Source organism: Arachis hypogaea, chromosome 19 (assembly GCF_003086295.3).
Source record: "Arachis hypogaea cultivar Tifrunner chromosome 19, arahy.Tifrunner.gnm2.J5K5, whole genome shotgun sequence".
Classification (NCBI taxonomy): domain Eukaryota; kingdom Viridiplantae; phylum Streptophyta; class Magnoliopsida; order Fabales; family Fabaceae; genus Arachis; species Arachis hypogaea.
Window position 1 is genome coordinate 60,622,072 of NC_092054.1, and position 6,845 is coordinate 60,628,916.

The following is a 6,845-nucleotide window of genomic DNA, read 5'->3' on the forward strand; positions in this document are numbered from 1 at the left end:
CTAGATATTTAGCAACCTGCTCTTCAATGATGTCTTCATCCTCTTCAGAGGAAGAATAGTCATCAGAGTTCATGAATGGTAAAAGGAGGTTCAATAGAATCTCTATGGTCTCTAGATGAGCCTCAGATTCCTTTGGTTCCTCAAAGGGAAACTCCTTATTGGTCAGTGAACGTCCCAGGAGGTCTTCCTCAATAGGATTCACGTCCTTCTCCTCCTCTCTGGGTTCGGCCACACCAAGTAAGGTAATGGCCTTGCACTCTCTTTTTGGATTCTCTTCTGTATTGCTTGGGAGAGTACTAGGAGGAGTTTCAGTGACTTTTTAACTCAGCTGGCCCATTTGTGCCTCCAAATTTCTAATGGAGGATCTTGTTTCATTCATGAAATTTAGAGTGGCATTAGATAGATCAGAGACTATATTTGCTAAGCTAGATGGACTCTGCTCAGAATTCTCTGTCTGTTACTGAGAGGATGATGGAAAAGGCTTGCTATTGCTAAACCTGTTTCTTTCACCATTATTAAAGCCTGGTTGAGGCTTTTGTTGATCCTTCCATGAGAAATTTGGATGATTTCTCCATGAGGGATTATAGATGTTTCCATAGGGTTCCCCCATGTAATTCACCTCTGCTATTGCAATCATAAGCTTCTTCTTTAGAAGATGCCTCTTTAGTACTATTGGATGCATCTTGCAATCCATTCAGACTCTGAGAAATCATATTGACTTGCTGACTCAATATTTTATTCTGAGCCAATATGGCATTCAGAGTATCAATTTCAAGAACTCCCTTCCTCTGAGGCGTCTCATTACTCAACAGGATTCCTTTCAGAAGTGTACATGAACTGGTTATTTGCAACCATGTCAATTAGTTCCTGAGCTTCTGCAGGATTTTTCTTTAGGTAAATGGATCCACCTGCAGAATGGTTCAATGACATCTTTGATAATTCAGACAGACCATCATAGAATATATCCAGGATGGTCCATTCTGAAAGCATGTCAGAAGGACACTTTTTGGTCAGTTGCTTGTATCTCTCCCAAGCTTCATAGAGGGATTCACCTTCTTTCTGTTTGAAGGTTTGAACATCCACTCTAAGTTTGCTAATCTTTTGAGGAGGAAAGAACATGGCTAAGAAAGTCGTGACCAGCTTATCCCAAGAGTTCAGGCTATCTTTAGGTTGAGAGTCCAACCATATTCTAGCTCTGTCTCTTACAGCAAACGGGAAAAGCATAAGCCCGTAGACCTCGGGATCAACTCCATTGGTCTTAACAGTATCACAAATCTGCAAGAATTCAGTTAAGAACTGAAAAGGATCTTCTGATGGAAGTCCATGAAACTTGCAATTCTGTTGCATCAGAGAAACTAATTGAGGCTTTAGCTCAAAATTGTTTGCTCCAATGGCAGGGATTGAGATGCTTCTTCCATGTAAGTTGGAATTTGGTGCAGTAAAGTCACCAAGCATCTTCCTTGCATCTCCACCATTGTTATTATTTTCGGCCATGTCTCCTTCTTTTTCGAAAATTTCAGTAAAGTTCTCTTCAGAGTGTTGTGTTTTAGCTTCTCTTAGCTTCTTCTTCAGAGTTCTTTCAGGTTCTGGATCAGCTTCAATGAGAATGTTCTTGTCCTTGCTCCTGCTCATATGAAAAAGAAGGGAACAGAAAAGAAAATATGGAATCCTCTATGTCACAGTATAGAGATTCCTTGTATAAGTATAAGAAGAGAAGGATGGAAGAAAGAAAAGATAAGAATTCGAACACAGAGGAGAATAGTGGGTTCGAATTTTTGAGTAGAAGAGAAGTGTTAGTAGATAAATAAATAATTAGAAGGAGATAAGAGAGGGATGAATTCGAAAATTAAATAAAATAAAATAAAAATATTTTTGTTTTTAATTTAAAATTAAAGTTAAAATTTGAAGATTTTAGGAAGAAAGATGAAATTAAATTAAAATTTAAAACAATTAGTTAATTAAAAAGGAATTTTGAAAAAGGGGTTAGTAATTTTCGAAAATAAGAGAGAGAAAAGTAGTTAGGTGGTTTTGAAAAAGATATGATTGAAATAGTAAACTTTTAAAATCAAACAAAAAGTTAAGTGGTTAATTGAAAAAGATTTGAAAAGATAAGAGGTTAGAAAATATTTTGAAATTGATTTTGAAAAAGATGTGATTGAAATTTATTTTGAAAAAGATTTGAAAAAGAAATTTAAAAAGATTTGATTTTGAAAATTAAAGTTGATTACTTGACTAACAAGAAACAAAAAGATATGATTTAAAATTTAAAGATTGAACCTTTCTTACTAAGCAAGTAACAAACTTAAAATTTTTGAATCAATCACATTAATTGTTAGCATTAATTTCGAAAATATGAAATAGAAATAAGAAAAAGATTTTGAAAATAAATTTTGAAAATTTCGAAATTATGAAAGAAAAAATGAAAAAGATTTGATTTTTGAAAAAGAGTTGAAAATATAGAATTTTTAAATTAAAAATTTGACTTGACTCATAAGAAACAACTAAATTTTAAAAAGTTTTGAAAAAGTCAACTCAAATTTTCGAAAATTTATGAGAGAATAAGGGAAATATATCTTTTTGATTTTTTTGGATTTTTAATGAGGAGAGAGAAAAACACAAAAAAAGACACAAGACATAAAAATTATGAATCAAAACAAGAAAAATATGCAACAACACTTTGAATGTCAAGATGAACACCAAGAACACTTTGAATGTCAAGATGAACATCAAGAACATGTTTTTGAAAATTTTTAAGAAAAGAAAAACATGCAAGACACCAAACTTGAAAATTTTTAATGTTGAGACACTAACAAATTGAAAATGCATATGAGAAACAGAAAAAGATGCACAACAAGAAAATGTAAAGATCAAACAAAGAAGATCATCAAGAACAACTTGAAGATCATGAAGAACATATGATGAATTTTCGAAAATTTTAGTGAAAAATTAAAAAGATGCAATTGACACCAAACTTAAAAATTGACACTAGACTCAAGCAAGAAACATCAAATTTTTGGTTTTTATGATTTTATTAAAATTTTTTTGGATTTTTCAAAAATTAATTAGAAAAGAAAAATAAGGATTTCAAAATTTTTAATTAAGAATTCCAGGAATCATGCAATGTTAGTCTAAAGCTCCAGTCCAGGAATTAGACATGGCTTACTAGCCAGCCAAGCTTTCAGTCAAAGCTTCGATCCAAAACACTAGACATGGCCAATGGCCAGCCAAGCTTTAGCAGATCATTACATACAAAAGCTAAATTGCTGAGAAAGACAAAGAAGCTCTTCTCTAATGATAGTTGAAACCTCGGTCCAAAGGATTAGACATGGCTTAACAGCCAGCCAGGATTCAGCATATCACCATGAAACTCTAGAATTCATTCTTAAAAATTCTGAAGAACATAGAATAATTTATAAATTTTTTTTGAAAACTTTTTTTCGAAAAGAAAAAGAATAAAAGCAAAAACTTAAAATTAAAATAAAATTACCTAATCTGAGCAACAAGATGAACCGTCAGTTGTCCAAACTCGAACAATCCCCGGCAACGGCGCCAAAAACATGGTGCACAAAATCGTGATCGTTCATTCCTTGGTAACAGCGCTAAAAACTTAATACGCACGTTCATAATCTTAGTTCTTTATCACAACTTCGCACAACTAACCAGCAAGTACACTGGGTCGTCCAAGTAACAAACCTTACGTGAGTAAGGGTCGATCCCACGGAGATTGTCGGCTTGAAGCAAGCTATGGTCACCTTGTAAATCTCAGTCAGGCGGATTCAAATGGTTATAGAGTTTTAATAAGGGTAAACTATTATTTTGGTCCCCTACGTTTGGGGTGAATTCTATTTTAGTCCCCAACGTTTAAACTGTTCTATTTTAATCCTAAAAAGATTTGATTTGCATCAATCAAGTCCTTCCGTTAAGTGGGTGTCAAATTATTGACGCCGTGTCCGACGTGGCAAGGAAGAGGTGATAGTGGTTAGTAAACGTGTAAGCCTTCCCTCCTTTGGACATAACGCATGCTGCTTACCCTGACTGTTCTTCTTCTTCTTCTTCTTCTTGTGAAGCACGAAACGCAAAGGAAAAGCCACAAACCCTACTGCTCGTCACTGAAGGCTTGCGATTCGCAGCCAGAGAAGTGACATTGTCGTTCAGTAACGTTAAAGGTCCACAGCAGTAGTGAGTTTGAAACCCTTGCTTTCCGGAAGAAGATCGTCTCAGGTATTCCATTATCAAATCTTCTGAACCCATTTGGTTTTCATCTTAATGCGTGTTGATATGTAATGATGTATGTTGATGTGTGATTGTTTTGTTTTATAGTTTCATATTCGTTTCTTGTTCTATTTTGGAAGTTTTTATTTTGCCCTAGTGATTTTATTTATGCATTTCTGTTGTTGTTGGTCAATGTGAGAATTTTATGAAGTGTATTGTGTTTGTGTAACAGATTGGTCGAGAAATGAGCTATTTTAGTGTCAAGATACACCATGGGGGGAAGTTTGGGTTTGAGGGTGAACCTTTACACTATGTGGGGGGTGAGACTTCGATAGTGGACTACTGTGATGAAGATAGGTGGAGTAGGTTCGAGGCTATGGAGATAGTGCTCGAACAGGGATATGTGGTAGAGAATATTGCTGCAATATGGTATAAGTCTCTGAACGATGAAACAGATGTAGGGTTGAGGATGCTTTACACAAACAAGGATGCCATGGACATGGCTAGAATTGGAATGAGGGACAACATGGTGGAGCTTTTTGTTGTGCACAAAGATTCTACTACTACTAGGAAAGGCTGCACTATTGAGGAAGTTGAAGAGATAGATGGTGATGAGGCTGCTGCACCCACTACAGACACTATTGGGCCTGGTCCAATTGTGTTGCACAAGGCCCAATCTCTTGCTAAGGCCAAGGTGGGTAAGAAGCCCAATTTGGTGACAAAAGCCCAGAATGATGTGCTGGAGGATGGTGATGAAGAGAGGTCAGAAAGGTCAGATTTTTCAGGTGATGAAGAATCTGAGGATGATGACTACCGGCCAGGAATTGATGATGAGGGGGACAGTGATGAACAATGGAGTGAAAATAGCTCTGGAGATACTGATCTGGAGGTTGAATTTGATGACAGCGATGATGATCAGAATGGTGATGGGGGTTTGTATGATGTTAAAGTCACAACTAAAAAAGATCCCCAAAGGCCGAAACAGAGTGTTCCAAGTGAGAGAGAACAAGGAGAGCACAGTGGCAGTGTTAATAAGGGTAAGGAGCAAGTGGTGGCTGCTGGATTAAAGGATGAGGATGATGGGTATGAAAGTGAGGGGTTGTGGGATGTCCCTGTAAGTGATGATGAAGGGGATCCCTTGTTCAGGAGGTACCCATTGTATAAGGGTTTGAAGAATATAAAGGAGTATAAATGGGAGGTTGGGACAATGTACGTAGATAGGAATGCTTTTAAGGAATGTGTGACGAGCTATGCCGTGCACAGTGGCAGAGGAATATGGTTCTCAAAGTGTGATAGCCATAGGTGCAAAGCTGTTTGCAAAGAAGGTTGCAAGTGGTTTGCTTACTGTCATAAGATGAAGAGAGAGGATTCATGGCAACTGACCAGCTGTTACAAAAAACACACATGCTCTATGGCAACCAAGATTGGTATAATGAGTTCTCAGTGGCTAAGTAAGGCTTTTATGAAGAAGATATGTGAAAACCCGAAAATCAAGTTGAGAAGTTTGATAAAGAAGGCTCATAGCAAGTGGAATGTGGATCTCACAATGACCAAAGCTGCCAGAGTGAAGCAGCAAGCCCTGGATGAAATTAATGGTACCTATGGAGAGCAATATAGGAGGATTCATGACTATGCTGCGGAGTTACTGAGGTCTAATCCAGGTTCCACTGTTCAGATACAAGTAGAGAGACCTACTGAATTTGAGCTAGAGACACCACCTCCTGGTACGGACATAAGACCACGATTTCAGAGGATCTATATCTGCTTAGATGCTTGTAAACGGAGTTTTATGGTGTGCAGACCCATGATCGGCCTTGATGGATGCTTCATCAAGACTCCATATGGGGGTCAACTTCTAACAGCCATTGGATGGGACCCCAATGATCAGATTCTGCCAATTGCCTATGCTGTTGTTGAAGCAGAGACGAAAGATTCGTGGATATGGTTTTTGTTGAATCTGTGTGATGATTTGGGAGTTGATAAGATCAGATGGTGTACATTCATGAGCGACCAACAAAAGGTAACTCTCAACCTAAACCTGTATAATTAATTCTTTCTTTAATTCATGTTGTGTTGTTATTGACTGGTGATGTTTTTAAATTCTGCTTCAAAGGGATTGATCCCAACCTTTGATGAGTTGCTGCCTGGCATAGAGCACAGGTTTTGTGTCAGGCACTTATATAGCAACTTCAGAAAAAGGTTCCCAGGTGTTCAGCTAATGATGATGTGGAAGGCTGCAAAGGCAACATATGTCCAGGACTGGGAGAGGAGGATGAAGGAGATTCAGCAAGTTGATCAAGGAGCTTATAATCATCTCATGGAGATCCCTGCCAAGTATTGGAGCAAGTTCAGGTTTAATTATTTTCCTAGAGTTGATACACTTGTTAACAATATGTGTGAGTGTTTTAACTCTGTTATTGTAGAGGCTAGAGAGAAACCCATTGTGTCTATGCTAGAAGATATTAGGGTTTATCTAATGAATAGGTGGTCTGATAACAGACAAAGTATAGTTACATATGCCAGAGAAATATTACCAAAAATAAATAAGAAAATTGAAAGAGAGTTTGATAAGGGTGGGGAGTGGTTGGCCATATATGTTGGTAGGGACAAATATGAAGTGTCTAGCAGTCAGG

General features: G+C 37.2%; 1 non-coding gene across 1 annotated transcript; it reads left to right on the forward strand.

Annotated features, from left to right (window-relative positions):
• Positions 1-984: 984 nt before the first annotated feature.
• On the forward strand, positions 985-1,092 carry LOC112780439 (small nucleolar RNA R71). The gene has a single exon (XR_003191276.1). It is a non-coding gene; the product is annotated as a small nucleolar RNA R71 (small nucleolar RNA).
• Positions 1,093-6,845: the final 5,753 nt, after the last annotated feature.